This window comes from Lepus europaeus, chromosome 10 (assembly GCF_033115175.1).
Source record: "Lepus europaeus isolate LE1 chromosome 10, mLepTim1.pri, whole genome shotgun sequence".
NCBI classification, from domain to species: Eukaryota; Metazoa; Chordata; class Mammalia; order Lagomorpha; family Leporidae; genus Lepus; species Lepus europaeus.
In genome coordinates, this window is record NC_084836.1 from 77,831,420 (window position 1) to 77,848,468 (window position 17,049).

Below are 17,049 nucleotides of genomic sequence, written 5' to 3' on the forward strand. Positions count from 1 at the left end.
AGGAAAGAGAGGAAGTGTGAAGAGCTCCACACCGGCGAGCTTCTAGTGCAACCCCATGGACCACTGTCCCCTGTGCGTGTGCATTTTGCATCACTCTGCTCTGTATCTGCTGTGTAGAAAGCACCAGTGTGTCCTGACTTGGAGCATCTAGCCCTTCTACGTGTTAAAGGAGGTTGCCAGGGTATAACATAAGGAAAGTAAAGGAATTGTGTACCTTATATATTAGGATTCCCCAGAAGCATTGTTTATGGAATATTAGAGCATTCTAGCACACTGAGATGGTGGAGAACAAAAGTTGATTCAATACAATCAATAAACACATGCAGGCTTTCCAAGTGTGTGTATGTTGTGGTCCGTGTGTGTGTGCATCTGTGTTTGCATGTGGGTATGTGTGATGTCTGTGAGACTGTGTGGGTTGTGTGCCTGTGTGTGCATGTGTGTGTGTGTGGTGTCTGTGTATGGGGGAGGGTGTGTGTATGTGCATGTGCTCATGTTGGTGTGTCTGTGTGTCAGTGCATGGGGGAGTGTGTGTGTGTGCATGTGTGTATGTGTGGTGTCTCTGAGTCTGTGGGGAGGGTGTAAGTGTGGTGTCTGAGTCTCTGCATGTGTTGTGCCTGTGTGTGTGTATGTGTGACGTGGCATGTTGTGTGTGTGCATGGGTAGCTGTATTCCTGTGTGTGCATGTGTGGTTAGTCTAGAGGGTGATGCTGCACTGGGCAGTTTGGCAGCATTTGCAAATGGCTGCTCCAGTCCTCCTGGGTGCAGTTCAGGGACCATGGGCCTTGGTGTGCGCGTGCAGTCTGATGAGGAGCCTGGCAGGTGCTGGCAGGCTGCGGAGGCCATTGGCAGCTCCAAGGCCAAGCAGGGGAGGCGGGCTCTAGTGCGCAAGCGCGGCCTGGTCTTTGGGCCTTGGGGCCTCGCGGAAGCGGGGCCCAGGGTAAGCGCGGTGTCCCAGCGGTGGACACCTCATCGGGCCCCATAAGAGGGACTAGACCGAGGCCTCAGTGTAGGGAAGTGAGCAGAGTGGCCAGGAAGGGAGCGGAGCCCCGCGGGACGACGGCGGCGGAGCGGTGAGTGGCCATGGGCCAGGCGGGTGGGCTGGGTGCCGCTGGACGCTGGGGTGGGCAGGGAGAAGGCCATCCGAGAGGTTGCAGACCAAAATAATCATATTTAGAATATACCTGTGATCATAGCCCTTGTTACCTTTGTGAAATTTTGTTTAACAGTGTTGTGTTCTTAGTGGGCAAGGCCCTTTCCGAGAGTATATCAAATTCATAGAAAATGTAGTCGAAATATGTTTATTTTGGTGCAAAGAATTCGAAGTCCATAAAGCTATTTTTGTAAGAAGTATTTTCCATGAACTTTTTGAAGATCTGGATATAAACTATCTAGTGATTGAGATGTTAGAAGGGCTTGGTGTGTTTTAAGGTAGGATCAGTGGATTAGCACTTTCCTAAATAGCTTTAAAACGTGGAATTGGTGAGCCAGTTTTCTGAGCAGTATACTCTGTTTTACTTTGAGGTTGGGTTGAGGAAGGTGGGCGCAAAGAGATTACAAATCGTGTTTTTGGTACTGTGTGCCAGAAAATTGGAGCTTACTTATTGCCCTATATGTTACATGCCTTTGATTTACCTTTGCGTGTTTTATATTTTGTGTATGCATGTGACAAAGAGTCCTAATTTTACAATATCTAGTCTGTAAATATTAAAGAGGTTGCCAATGGATGACAAAAGTAGAGTTAGTAGACTAACACATTTTGTAATTTTGTGTTAAAATTCATACAACTCGGTCTTCTGAAAAGGACTTTTGGAAGTGAAGTTGTCACTTCACATTGCAGTGACACGTTTGCCCACATCTACCTGTGGGTGGGAGGGGGACGGAGTTGGAAGAAGTGAAGACTTCTCTAGACCTCCGTGAATGCTCCTATTTAGAAGACACCTCTGATATGAGCAGTTCCCTGCATACAGTTTATTCAACACTGCTGTGTATGTGGTGAACACATTTAAGTCCTTCTTTGAAACATCTAATTCTAGATGCAAAAAGTATGTAAAAAGTATGCAAAAAGAAGAAGAGGTTCTTCTTCTTCAGCCTCTGTTATGGTTGGTTTAGTCTGCTCCATTGGCGAGTTTATATATTCTTCTGTATTCTTATTGTGGGTTTTTGTTTTGTTTTTTGGCATTCTGTCAGGGTGGTTTTTCCGGTTGATTTCCCTCTGCTATAGACTGCTGTGAGTTTGTACCAATATCCAGTGTAAGCAGGCTGCTCTGCCTTCTAGAGTTTGTTTATTTATTTTTTACTTATTTTTTTGTTTATTTTATTTTATTTATTTATTTTTGTAGCTTGCGTGGGTTGGGTCAGGGCTTTGAGGTGCCAATCTCCACCCCTTAGAGGCCGGTTTCCTTGTTCCTATGTTTGCCCTTGTGTGTCTGTGCCTGGGGTTCATTGGTCAGCCACTCTCTCTCACTGCACCTCCTGCCTGAGGAGTGTCAAGTAGCTCCAGACCACCTTTGGACTCCGCCCCTGCTGCTTCCCCCTTTGGAGCAGAGGCCAGCCTCCTTTAAGCCCAAATGTAAACAAACAGGATGGCTGCACTCTGCCCGCTGCAGCTCTGATTGTGGGTTGGGCGGTTCCTAAGGATCCTGGAATTTTGATCTCTCAAAGTCTACAGGGCTTTTCGCCAGAGTGTGTATGGTGGGACAAGTTGAACCATTGTCCAGACTGTTTGTCATGCTGTGTACATAAGGTATACGTAAAGGGCAAACAAGTCCCACCTAGTCTTCCTAGATGTTAAAGAGATTGCTGGTGTATGACAAAAGTAGAATTAGTAATCGAATACGTTGAGTTTGCTTTGTGTTAAAACTCATAGGAAAGACTGTTCTTAGAGCCACTTATGGAAGTGATATTGTTAGCATTCCCTGTAAGCATTACAGGTGCTTCTTCCAGTCCACTGGGTTGGCATAGATGGGAAGGGAAAGGTTTCCTAGTCCAGAATGTCCTTGTTGAGAAGACACTCCCATTAGAGCCTTTGTTACATGTGTGAGTATTTTAGGGGCCATTGTGTGTTTAGTGGGAAACTGAAGCCCTTACTAGAAGCATCTGGTCTCCAGGTGTTTAAAAGTAACACCTGTTTAAGTAGTTTGTTACTTCATAGGAGTGGTTGCATTTTGGGAATGGCATTCAACTGGATGTCTTGGAGAGAATGCTGAAGTCACTGGGTGGTGGGTGTCGGGGGTGGGGTCATGACGAAGTAGCATAGAAGGGGTACCTTCCTATTAGATTGTTCCGATTTTTCTGTTATTATATAGGTGTATTTTAGTTGATACTGCTGTGTATTAAAGATACAAATGTCCTAATGCCCATGGTATGTTCAAAGTAGAGGTAATAAGATAATGCCTGTGTAAACACTGCTCTGGAGAATGCATAAAGGATAGACAAATAGGGCGATCTTCAGGAAGGAAGGGTGAGGAAGAGGAGCTGCCAGCCAAGGAAGCAGGAGCCCCTGCACTTTGAAACAGCACATCTGAGTGTGCAGACTCACAGGATTCTGTGTGTGTACACAGGGATCCCCAGGAGTAAGCTTTGGATGTCTGGAGCAATTCCATTAGAGGAAGGACGATACCAAGCCCCATCTCCAAATGGAAAAGAAGTCAGCAACCCAGGACTCAAAGCCAGACTTACACATATGGCTGAAATTGTATTTCAGAGCTTTGACTCTTGTAGGGGAGAGATGATCACACAGGATTTCTACCTGCAAAACAAGATGACCATATATATGCATATATATTTATATATATTTTAAGGCACTTGAGAAAGGTATAGAAAGCAGCATAAAACGACAAGTTCATGGGACCCGCAATGTGGCATTGCAGGTACAGCAGCAGCTTGTGATGCTGGCTTGCCATGTGGGTGTCGGTTCGAGACCTGACTGCTCCACTTCCCGTCCAGCTCCCTGCTAATGCCCATGTGAGAGACGCAGAAGAAGCCCCTGGCTTCAGATTGGCCCAGGTCTGGCCCTGTGGCCATCTGGGGTGTGAACCAACAGATGAAAGGTCTCTCTCTGTCTCTCTGTCTTTCTCTCTCACTCACTCACGCACTCACTCTGACTTTCAAATAGATAAATGAATCTTTAAAAAAAAAAGGGGGGGGTGGTAATACATTCATTTTGGTGCCAAGAAATATCCATGCATACACATGGTCTTCAAATGCACTTGAACATGAATATTATGACAAAAAAAAAAACAACCTCTGCATACATTTCAGTACTTTTGTGCCAAAATAAGCTTATGGTGGCAGCGCGTTCCAGTGGTTTCTGCTTATGCTATGATCAGCGCCACAGCAGCCTGTGCTCCGGCCATTCAGCTGGGACCTGTGCCTCTGCAGGTTTTTGTAGCAGTTGCAAATGTTATCTTGTTGTCAATTTCTGTTTCCATCCATTCACTGCTAATATACAGAAATAGGTTGAATTTTGTGTATTGATTGTGTGTCCTTTAATCTTGCTGAAGACTCTTACTAGTTATGGATGAGTTCTTGTAGGATATTTCCAATATTCTATGGAGATTATAATGTCATTTGAAATCAGGGACAGTCTTGTTTCTTCATTTTCTATCTGTATTCATTTATTTCTTTGTATTGCCTTAATTATATTATGTAGAACTTACAGTACTAGTAAGAGTACGTGTTTTAAGAAAGAGTGTGAGAGCTTGTATTTTTCTTTGTTATTGATCCAAGGTGGACAGCACTCAGTCTTCTACTGTTATATGTGATATTAAATAGAGGTTGTTTTATAATTTTTTCTCAAGTGAACATAATTACTCCCAATTCCTATCTTGCTCCGAATTTTATCATGAATGAGAGTTAGGTTTTGTGAAATATTTTCCTGTGTCAGGTGATATAATCTTACTCACTTCTGTCTTGTTAGCCTGTTCACATGTTGGACTGTATCAACTTTGAGTAAATGTTGCAACAGCAATGCACTTAGAACAAATCTCATTTAGTTGCGCTGTATACATCTTTTGAAACATCGTACAGTTCAATTTGCTAATATTTTGAGGATTTTTGCATGCACTTTTATTCAGGAATGATATTGTACCACAGATTTTTGTTTTACTTTCTTTCCATTATTGTTTTTGTCTGGCTTTCTTATTAACCTGGGTAGTAGGGACCTCATAAAATGGCTTAGAAAGTATTTTCTCTTTTTTAAATTGTCTGAGGTTGTCTGAGGTTAAATTGTCTAAGGTTGGTGTTAATTCTTTAAATGGCAGCCTTCCACAGTTCAGCCACCCGGGCATGAAAATTTTATCAGGAGATTTAAAATGACAGATTCAATCCATTTATTAGTTACAATACTATTAATATGGTCTATTTTGTTTTGGTTAAGTTTTCTGTGCATTGTGATTTTTGAGAAATTAACCGATTTCCTCTAGGTTGTCAAATGAATAAGTTCCTTTAGTATTCCTCTGTTGTTAATGTCTACAGTAACCCTACAGAATCTGTAGATGGTATTTCTTATTTCATCTTTGTTTTGCTTTGTTTTGTTTTTAAAGATTTATTTATTAATTCCAAAGTCAGAGTTACACAGAGAGAGGAGGGCCAGAGAGAGAGAGGTCTTCTATCCAGTGGTTCACTCCAAACTTGGCTGCAATGGGTGGAGCTGCGCCGATCCAAAGCCAGGAGCCAGGAGCCTCCTCCAGGTCTCCCATGTGGGTGCAGAGGCCCTAGGGCTTGGGCCATCCTCCACTGCTTTCCCAGGCCACAGACAAAAGTTGGAAGTGGAGCAGCTAGGACTTTAACTGGCGCCCATATGGGATGCTGACACTGCAGGCAGTGGCTTTAACCTGCTATGCCTCTGCGCCAGCCCCTCTTTTATATTTTTAACTTTTATTTAATGAATATAAATTTCCAAAGTGCAGCTTATGGATTACAATGGCTTTTCCCCCCAGTTACTTCCCTCCCACCCACAACCCTCCCCTCTCCGGCTACCTCTCCCCTTTCATTCACACCAAGATTCATTTTCAATTATCTTTATATACAGAAGATCAATTTAGCATATATTAAGTAAAGCTTTCAACAGTTTGCACCCACACAGAAACACAAAGTGTAGAATACTGTTTGAGTACTAGTTATAGCATTAAATCACAATGTGTAGCACATTAAGGACAGAAATCCTACATGAGGAGTAAGTGCACAGTGACTCCTGTTGTTGACTTAACAAATTGACACTCTTGTTTATGGCGTCAGTAATCTCTCTAGGCTCTTGTCATGAGTTGCCAAGGCTATGAAGGCCTTTTCAGTTCGCTGACTCTGATCATATTTAGACAAGGTCATAGTCAAAGTGGAAGTTCTCTCCTCCCTTCAAAGAAAAGTTACCTCCTTCTTTGACGACCTGTTCTTTCCACGGGGATCTCACTAGCAGAGATCTTTCATTTAGGTCATTTTTTTTTTGCCAGAGTGTCTAGCCTTTCCATGCCTAAAATACTCTCACGGGCTTTTCAGCTGGATCTGAATGCCTTAAGGGCTGAGTCTGAGGCCAGAGTGCTGTTTAGGACATCATGCTAACCCCTCTTATTTCATCTTCAAGCTAGCAGGTTGTTTGTTTTCTCGTTATATTTTTGCAGTCTTGCTAGAGTTTTACCAACTTGATTGATTTTAATAGCAATTTTTGTTTCATTTCTCTAGTTTCTTCTTTTCAAATTGATTAATTTCTGATTTCATTATTTCCTTATTTATATTTGGTTTAGGTATATTTACATCTCCTTCCTCTAGTTTCTAAATATACAACATTAAATTAATGATATGAGTGCTTTTCTCTTTATTAATATAAGCATTTAGTAATATAAATTTGCCTCACGGCACTGCATTAACACCAATACACATTTTACATATTTTATTCTCATATGAACTCAGTTAGATGCATTTTAAATTCCCTTTGAGACTACTTCTCTGACTTATACATTATTATATATATTTAATGGTATTCATTTGTAGATTTTCCGGTTGTTTTTCTATTTTATCTAGTTGCTCCAAAACAATGTCTGCATTATTTCAGTTTCTTTTACATTCGTTGAGGTATAAATTGTGGTCCAGAATATGGACTATCATAGAAAATATTCTGGCCTATTTTTAAATGTATATTCTGATGTTGTTGGGTACGATATTTTTGTATATCAGTTGCATCACCTGCGTTGGTTATATTGTTCATTTCTTCAACATTATCCCTGATATTTTGCCTCGCTGTCCTACCGCTTACTGAAGGTGAGACTGTTGAGACCCAAACTGTAATTGACACATTAATGCTTACACTTGTCATTTCGTTATTTATATTATGTTTGTTTCTTTAGTTTAATTTATATACTCCTTTATTTTTGCTTTTATGTGTGTTATGTAAGCATCATTCATGATTACATTTTGTTTTATTTAAAAGTATTTCCTAGTTTAAAATATTTTTGTATAGCAATAGCTTTCTGGGCGATTGCTCTGGGAAATACCATATAAATAGGATAAAATTTATCATATCCTGCTTGTATCAACATTTTTCCACTTCAAATGAAGTATGGAAATCTTCCTTGAATGTATTTCCCATTAACTCACCTTGTTTTGTGTATTGCTACCTATAGTATAAAATATGAAGACATATTTTGATCCAGTCATTAAATATGATTTGTATTCATTTTATTGTTCTTTCTTCTTGAAAAACCTCCATTAAAGATATGCTTACTAGTGAAAAGTTTTATTTTACTTTTCCTTCACCATAGAATGTTTTTCTTTTTCCTAAGTGGTGAACTTTGCATTGACCTCGAGGTTAATTCATAGTAATTCTACATAAAAGAAAGACAGCAGGTAAATCCAAATAGTGAACATGATTGTAAACCAGGTCAGAACTATACAGACATAGCCCTGTACAAAGGCAGAGTTTTGATGTGTCAATCCGCATCTCCTTTCCCTGAGGATAATTCATGAATACTGACACCAGAAGCCTCTGATTGCGTGTGTGTGAGACCTTGGTCTCCAAATCCCTTACACAAATGTCACGCCCCTGGACACAAGTTGGCTGGCTTCCAGGTACCAAGCTCTACTAAATTTCAAAGAGGAATGGAGGCAGCATGGTGATGCTTGGTGCCAGATGCTCCACAACAAACGCCCACCTCCCGCTCCATCTCCCCCGGCTGACCCTGCACCGGCTGGACAACAGACAGTGCTTCCTGATGACTTTGGCCATGGACTCCCTCCTGGGCCCTCCTCTGGCACTTCCACTGATGTCCAACTGGCCACTGCCCAGCTCCTCCCCATCTCATAGTTCCTCCACAGCTTCCTGCCTGAAGGTGGCCATGGGATTTCTGGGACATGGGGCCTGGGGCAGCCTGGACTGCGGCCCCTCACACTCCCGCAGCCTTGGCCATCTCTTCTGCCACCTCTTCTGGCCCTACTGTTGCTGTCTGGTTCATTTAACTTAATAAGATTATCTTCAGTTCCACGTGTTTTATTGTTCACATTGTTCCAGCTGTAACAATGGAAGCAACCTCCATTGTCTTCTTTTCCCTTTGACAATACCGTCACTCTAGGGAAGGTTTTCCTTCTCACCACTCCTTTACTTTTGGAACAACAAATGCTTCAAGCTTACCTTGTATATTCCATGTGTCAGTCTTAGAATCATTCATATCCCAAAGAAGCTTCATAACTGAATAACTAATGTTAGAAGGCAATGTCAGGTGATCAGTGTGCTGCGTGCTGCAGAAGGTGTATTGCTTCTAGGCACTTTGAGCTGACAAAACCAAGAAATACAAATGTACATACAAACCCAGGCCTGTGTTCACATCTGTACATATCTCTGTGTAACATCGGAATTTATGTGAAACAAACTAAACATGAGTTCACACTGATGTCTTGAGCTCTAAATATCAGACATGGAACTACAGCTTCCCCTTCCCCCAACTGATCTGTAAAATCCCGTTTCAGTGGTGAGAAATCTGTTACTTCTTCAGTCCATTTAATTAACTGTTTAATGCCAGTGTACATATAGTGCAGTATGAGAATATATGATCCGAGAACTGTCAGCGCGCCAGGTGGCGGCAGGCCGGCTCCGTCATGTGACCGGGTCCTGGCAGCCCAGGCACTCTTGGTCATGCCCAGAGTCTGACCTGAATGAAACTCCCTGCTGGTTTACTGGGACTGTGAAAGAAGGGGCAGACATGCCTTGTGCAGTTCTAAAGCTGCTCAGAGGGTGAAGAGGCCACAGCTCAGCAAACAGAGGCTGTCCCTGTGAAGGTGTCAGCCAGGTGCTGTCAGGGAAGTGGCAGCCTCAGCAGCAGTGGCAGCAGCAGCTCTTCCCATGGCTCCTCCGGGGTCTCTACCACATGCCAGGGAGCAGTCCAAAGGACCGTACACAAGACAAGCTTCGGGTGTCAGCGTGCTGGGGGAAATGAAGTTTGGCGCTGTGGCAGTGAGTTCCAAAGGATGCACTGAGCGCGTTCTCCTCCACAACGGATGCTCAGTGCCGTCTGCTCTGCTAGAATGGGCAGCTTCCGAGGAAGTGCAGATGACGCCAAGTCAGCCTGGACCACATCCACCAAGAGCCTAACTCGGGAAAACTGAACACACATCAGAACCGTGTGGATCCTGGGCGCGATGCAGGTGACCTAGGTCTGCTGCAGGGCCAAGTGATGGAGGACCCCTCCGGGTCACCAGGAGAGCTTCTTTCTCTGCAGTTCCCTGCACACCTTTCGGTACACAGGGCCGAGGGCAGAATGGAGACAGGGATGGGGGTGTTGCTCCACCAGCCTCCCTGGGCAGCCTTTTGTCCACGCCCTTCCCATGCCTGGGCTCCTTTACATCGTCTTCCAGCAGCTACAACACCTCTGGCTCCGAAGTCAGAGGAAACGTCTGGTAACAGCATCACTCCCAGGAGGTCAACTGCTGAGACATGCAGCTTGGCTGAAGAAACCTGCAGTTCCAGCCCAGCCATGGTTAGGAGGAAGAAAGTTGCCATGAGCATCACCGTTTCCCTGTGTGAGACAGATGAAGCACAAAGGAACTTCCAGGACTTCTTTTTCTCTCATTTCCCCTGTTTGACTCTCGTGAGCAGGCTCAAGAGTGCAGTTGGAAAGGCTGGAGGGAAATAGCAGAGTCCACTCTGCAGGTCCAAGCTCTGGGGGCATTAGGTGGGACTATGTCAAACGTACGTTCTGTTCCAGGGATAGCTGAACCTGTGTGGCTTACCATGATGTCCAGCACTTTGGGGAAAACCCAGCTCTGCCAGCGCTTTCTCAAGGAGTTTACACTGCTGATAGAACAGAGCACAGGAACCAAGTTTATTCTGCCTTACTGACTGCGAGGTCAGTCTCCCACCTGGCCTGGGTCCCGACTGTCGTGCCCGTTGGCCGCCCTCCCATGAACGCCTTCTCAGAGAAACGCACTTCTCAGTCGGTGAACATGCTGACCAAAACACATCCCTACAGTCCTCTCTGAGCTCAGCTGGGTGACCTTTACGGAGCCACGGGCTCACCAGCGAGGCTGACACCCATGGTGGTGGGGTGGGGGGGCAGGATTGGGTCCAGTGCAACTGGTACATCCTGATCTACGTTCTCTGGTGCTCTGAGCTACGAGAGAACCAGCTGACCTGGAGTGGGGCTCACAGCGAGAGTGACCGGGTTGTTAACTGGAACCAGATCACTGCCCTGAAGAAGGGAGAGGTAGAAGAGTGGGAGTCCGTGGTGGTCGCTGTGAGAAATGAGCCTGCACTCGTACCCCCACCCTGCCCCCAGCCATGGCAGAGAGAAGGACCCCTGGGCCTGAAGGATTAGCGGAGACCCTAGAGGGCTCTCCCAGACCTGACAGAGACAAGCAAGAGGCCGGAGCAGCGTTCCGAGGCCTGTGGCGTGGGGCCCCCAGAGCCGGCACTAGACAGTGCCTGGAAGCCTCAGGGTGCGTTTTGCAGAGCTGAAGAAAGTAAGAAACAGGCTCCATGGGGTGACTCCTTACTCCTGTCCCACTGTGAGGCTCCAGGGGCAGGCATGAGGGCGGCCCACCAGCTGCCCATGAGGAGGCCTGTGGGGAGCTGCCTGAGAAAGGGCCGGACCAGTCAGCAGCCAGGCCTTGCCCTGACCGACATTCCTGGCAGAAGCCTCCTGGGAGAAGGTCACTTTCCACATTGACGCTCCGTGTCACCAGAGTCTGGTTTTGAAAGCCACACCAAAAAAAAAATGGAGGAGCGGCTGAGGGCCTGTGGACAGCATCCAAGGCAGCCGGGGGTCCCCTGGGGGCTCAGGACCAGCAGGTTTCCAGATGCTCCTCCAGACCTGGCCCTGGGGACAGTGCCCACTGTGCTCAGACTCACTGTACAGGGGAGCCTTAGGGCATGCAGGCCGGGGCTTTACAGAGGATGGAGGCGTCAGAACCGATAGATGCTGCTGCTGGGGTCCTGGCCACAACGCCGCTGACTCGCTCTCCTGACAGTGCAGCAGCAACCGGAAGGAGAGCATGGGGATGACCGTGGGCTTCTATTTGGAAGACAGGGAAGGACCGTGGTAGAGCCTGTTCCAAACCTGGCTGTGCACAGGACTCCGGCCTCCCGGGGGCTGCAGATGTATGCCCATGTCCCTGTGATGGACCTCTTTCTAGCATGTTGCAGTTGTATTTTTAATAAATTGATAAGTGATATAACTGTAAGGTAATTGTGTACATTTTAAACATGACAATGAAAAAAGTTTAAAATGTAGCTTCCGTACGTGTGCATAATTCCAAAAGTATTTTATTTTTTTATCAGTGTTAAATAGATTTTTGTACAGTCTTCAGTCCATTTTTCTGAAGTGTGCTGTTTTTTAATGACAGTAACTGTAATCTCACTTCCCACGGAACTGCTGTTCACACACTACAACTTTTTAAACTTAACCATATTTTTAAAAATTAACCTTTTGAGGGAGGAATAATCTCTACTTGCTAAATGATATTAAACCATTGCTTGGGCTCTTAAAATTAGATCCTGAGATTTTATAACAATTCAGTTTGTAGCTTTTTAGGCTCTTAACTAGAGTTGGTTGTACATTTACAAAAAAAGAAATAAAAGTAAGCCCCAATTTTTTAAAATATCTCTTTTTCACTAAGGTGTACTTTGGGGAATATTTTGCTCGTGCATGCTTTCACCATTAAATTCAAAAGTTCTTTAGCTTCTCTTGCTTAATCTGAGCCATTTTTTTTTAAATTGGGCTTTTGAGAGAGAATATTTTAATATAATTTTTTCCCATAAATCAAACAGCTACCCACCTCCAGATGTTAATCTTTAAATGTCAAAGTTTGGTCAACCATAAATCTTGGAAGCCAGATTGCAATATACCTAAATTTAAGTGGTGTTTGAAAATGGAGAAAACTTGGGGATTTGTTATTATTCAAGTCCCATGGACAGAAATGGATGGGACTGTATACTTCTGATCAGTTGAATGTCGATGTACGGGAAACTGAAAACTTCTCCATGTCGTATTCTGATTCATTTCTCTGTGGCATTAGGTGCAATAAGCCTGTCGAATTTAAAGAAGAAGAGAATATAGAACCCGCATCATCCTAGAAAACATTATTAACTAGAGCAAGGTGTTTGGCAGTTTCCTTTGCCTTGACTGTCACAGACTTCAGTCCTTTCCAGAATTACTTGTGTTGACGTCTTTTTCCCCATCCTTCTCAATGAAGTCATTTCATACACATGTAATATGTTTACAGTGTTTTTTCACTTGTTGTCTTTCATGCTGGCATTTCACAAACTGCCTAAGTAATCACTTTATTTATATGTATTAGCATTGACTTGCTTTGCTATAACATTCAGTGGGTTTTGATAAATGCATAGTGTTACATCTCCACAAATTTAGAATTAGGTACAAAAGTACACTGCCCTAAAACTTCCCCTGTGCTTCATCCATTCAACCTCTTACTCCTCCCCTAAACTTCTGGAAACCACTGATCTTTCTACTGCCTTTATGCTTCTTTCTTTTGCAGAGTAACGTATAATTACAGTCATACAGTATGGAGACTTCAAAATTGGCTTTTGTTTCACTTAACGATATCCATTTAATTCTTATCTATGCCTTTATGTGGCATAGTACTTTGTTATTTTTATGTTGAAAAAAAACATTTTACTGTGTAGATGGATCACATCTTTTTGTTTTTCCATTTATATATTTAAGAACAACTTGGTTGTTTGCAGTTTGGGACAAATACAGATGCTAGAAATATTCATGAACAGTTACATTTGTAGACATAATGGACAGGATTGTGACCATTAGATTATTTTTTATGTTTGTGAGATGAGAGAGAGTAAGAGAGAAATAGAGAGAGAGAGATGGAGAAACAGATCAGGAAAGACAGAAAGAGGGAAAGAGAGTGAGCTCCCTCTCCCTTTTTCTAGATCACTCCCTAAATTCCCTCAGCAGCTGGGGTTGGCTGAGGTCAAATGTGTAAGCTAGGAAATCAATCCAGTCTTCCCACATCAGGGACAGAGATCCATGTGCTTCAGACATCAACACTGCCTCACAGGGGAGATATGTATTGGGAAGCCAGTTAGGTGACAGTGGTGGGTTTTGAATCCAGGCACCCAGATACGGGACACAGGTGCCCTAACCAGCATCTGCACCACTAGACCAAATGCTCACCCCTCTCTCCAAGGTGTTACGTTGAGATTATTTTCAGCTCTATTAAAACTGCCAACCTGTCTTCTAAAATAACTGTGCTTTTTTCATTCTCATCAGGAATGAGGGTTTGTATTACTCCATCCCTCTCATTTTTGAAAGGCTGTTGTTTGTAGACAGCGCTGCGGCTCACTAGGCTCATCCTCCACCTGCAGCGCTGGCACTCTGGGTTCTAGTCCCAGTTGGGCTGTCAGTTCTGTCCCTGTGGCTCCTCTTCCGTCCAGCTTTCTGCTGTGGCCTGGGAGGGCAGTGGAGGATGGCCCAAGTCCTTGGGCCCTGCATCTGCACGGGAGACCAGGAGGAAGCACCTGGCTTCTGGATTCGGATTGGCGCAGCGCGCCGGCCATAGCAGCCATTTGGGGATTGAACCAACGGCAAAGGAAGACCTTTCTCTCTGTCTCTCTATCTAACTCACTGTCTAATTCTGCCTGTCAAAAAAGAAAAAAAAAAAGAAAAGAAAGACTGTTATTTGAAGGGAAGGGGCATAGAATTCCTGGTTGAGAGTCTTTCCCTTACACTACCTGACAATGTCATCCCACTGCTTCCTGGTTTCCATGGTTTCTGCTGAAAAGTCAACTGCTACTCTGGTTGAGGATCCTTTGATGTTGATGTTGAGGAGTCATTGTTTTATAGCTTTCAAGAATCCTTTACTTTGACAATTTAACTATGATTTAACTATCTTGATGTTGATCTCTGAGTTTTCCTACTTGGACTTTGTTGAGCTTCTTCAAAGTGTAAGTGAAAGTTTTTTTAAGTAATTTAGGGAGATATTGGGCATTATTTTTTTTTCTTTTTTTAAAATTTTATTTAACTTATACAAGTTTCCTGTATTTCATATGGAGATGTGCACAGATGTAGTGATACTTCCATCCTGTCCCCCTTCCTACCCACGGCCCAGCCCTATATCCTCCATTCTATCTCTTTCCTACTCTTAATTTTTACAAAGATCTACTTTCAGTTTACTTAATGATAGTAAAGTTAACTCTACCCTAATAAAAGAGTTCAACAAATAGTTTGAAGAAAAAAAAGTTCCTCAACAGAAGAGATAAGGGCTATACACAATCACTGAATCTCAAAATGTCCATTTCTCTCCAGTACATTACATTTTAGGTACCCTACTAGTTACCTCAGATCATGGAAATCATATGATATCTTGCTTTGGGTACTGGTTTATTTCAGTAAATTTAATGGCTTAGAGTTGTGTCCATTTTGTGGCAAAAGACAAGACCTTTTTTTAAATTTTTTTACAGTTGAGTAGCACTCCACAGTGTATAAATACTATAATTTCCTTATCAGCAACTGATGGAAATCTGGGTTGGTTCCATATCTTAGCTATTGTAAATTGAGCTGCAATTAACATCGGGGTACAAATGGGGAAACTGCAAGAGATTGGCATAGACAAAGACTGCTTGGAAAAGAGGTAGAAGCATAGGCAATCAAAGCTAAAAGTCACAAATGGGTTAAGGGCACCACAGTTCCTAGACGTTTACTTGAAAAATTGTCAATGTAATGATTTAAACTTATTATTTTAATTTGGAAGAATTTGGTTTCTTTGTCATATTTTTCTCTTTTCTCTTCTGTTGTTGGAAATTACCCTAGGGGACATGGTTTTCCCTATGGTTGAGAGAACAGGACGTTGTTATGTTGTTGGGTTAGTTCTGTGCTATGAGATGAGTGGTAGAGTCTACACTGTCTATCTAAATCTTTGAAATATTTTTCACATGAATAAGTTTGCTCAAAATCAAATCATGCTGGAGATTGGCCACAGGTATTTTTTATCTTCCCAGTGCCCTCATCAATAAGGCCATATAACCAAATAATGCTAATCTAACATGGGCCTATAGGAAAGCATGGGCAGAGGTAAATAGAATGAAGATGGGAATATTTCTTAAAGATGACATGGAACCAGTGGATGTGACAATACTTGAAAAACTTAAACTCTGCTATCTTTACTAATACAAAGTGCAGTGTATAACTCAAAATGAATGGAGAAGAAGTAATTTCAAAACCTGCCTTGTGTTTCAATTTCATAAGTATTATTGTAGATATATTATATGTAATATATAATAAAATGTATTATGTTAACCATTTCATACGCACACACAGTCGGCACTTCAATATGTTAGGTGGGCATCCTGGGCAGCGTAACCCACTGTGCCACAGTGGCAGCTCCCTCCATGTTAACCATCTTTCAGTGAGCAAGGCAGTGGCATTAAATACATTCACATTGCTGTGCCACCATCACCACCATCCTCTCAGGAGCTCTCTTCACGTCCTGTAAATGAAACTCCATGACCGCTAAACAACTCTCTCTTCTTGACTAACCCTAGCCTTTGACCGTATCATTCTACTTCCTAGCTCTGTGAATTTGACTCTACTGGGCACCTCATAGAAGCAGTCACCAGTGCTTGTTCTTTTGTGTTTGGCTTATTTTCCTTAGCATAATACCTCAAGGTTCACGCTAGCTGTAGTGTATATCAGAATGTACTTCTTTTTTAAGGCTGAGTGATTTTCCATTCTATGTGTGTGCTGCATTTTGTTTATCCATTTTTCAGTCTGTGGACATTTGTGTAGTGCTTCTGCTGTTTGATTATTGTGAATAATGCTGTATTTAATTTTGAAAAGAAAAGGTTTCTTGAACCAAAGAGTTCCTGTTTCCTGGTGGATTTGGAGATAACAAATTCTACTGAAAAACTGAGATCCAGACATGTTGTAATGAAACCATACATATTATTTATATAGTTTTATCTATAAAATATTACTGGAAGCTTTCAAATCATGCAGAATGTCCAGTTGTCTAAGTGTTTTCTTTTTTATTGTTATTAATTATTTAAAAAATCAGATATTTCCATGCAAGTTTTCTCTCTGATTTTAGACAGTACAGTTCTCTTATTAGTCATTCTATAGTCTGTGATGGACACACCAGTGATTTTCCATGATAATTTCCATAAGGCAGAGCCAAGACTTAAAGGGGCATGGTGCAGTCGTACTCAGTGTTTCTGGATCTGCAACTCCGTCTGTTTACAAGGAAAAGTGCATGGTTGTCCCGCATAGAGTGATAGATGCTCTGTTTGCCTGTATTTATGGGGCACCTGTTCCAGGGAATTCAAGTTTTATTAGATCCTCCTAGTGGGGTACCTTTTAATGGCTTGAGTTATATTAGCCCTTGAGGTAAGATGCTTTCCTCAAGTGTCCAGCCAAGCCCCCTGATCAGCCCTCCTCAAAGCCACAGTTCAATTGGCTTGCTTAAATAGGGCAGGAATGTATATGACACTGATCTGAGAAAGGTGGTGTCATCCAAAATACACTCCAGTAAGGTTCACATTTCAGATAAAGAGCTTACAACACTGACACTACCCTTTTTTTCTGCTTTTAATCCCAAATG

The 17,049-nt window shown here is 42.9% G+C and overlaps 1 pseudogene; it reads left to right on the top strand.

The window, feature by feature from the left end:
• Nucleotides 1-9,032: 9,032 nt before the first annotated feature.
• On the top strand, nucleotides 9,033-11,396 carry LOC133768117 (folliculin-interacting protein 2-like; annotated as a pseudogene).
• The last annotated feature ends 5,653 nt before the right edge of the window (nucleotides 11,397-17,049 follow it).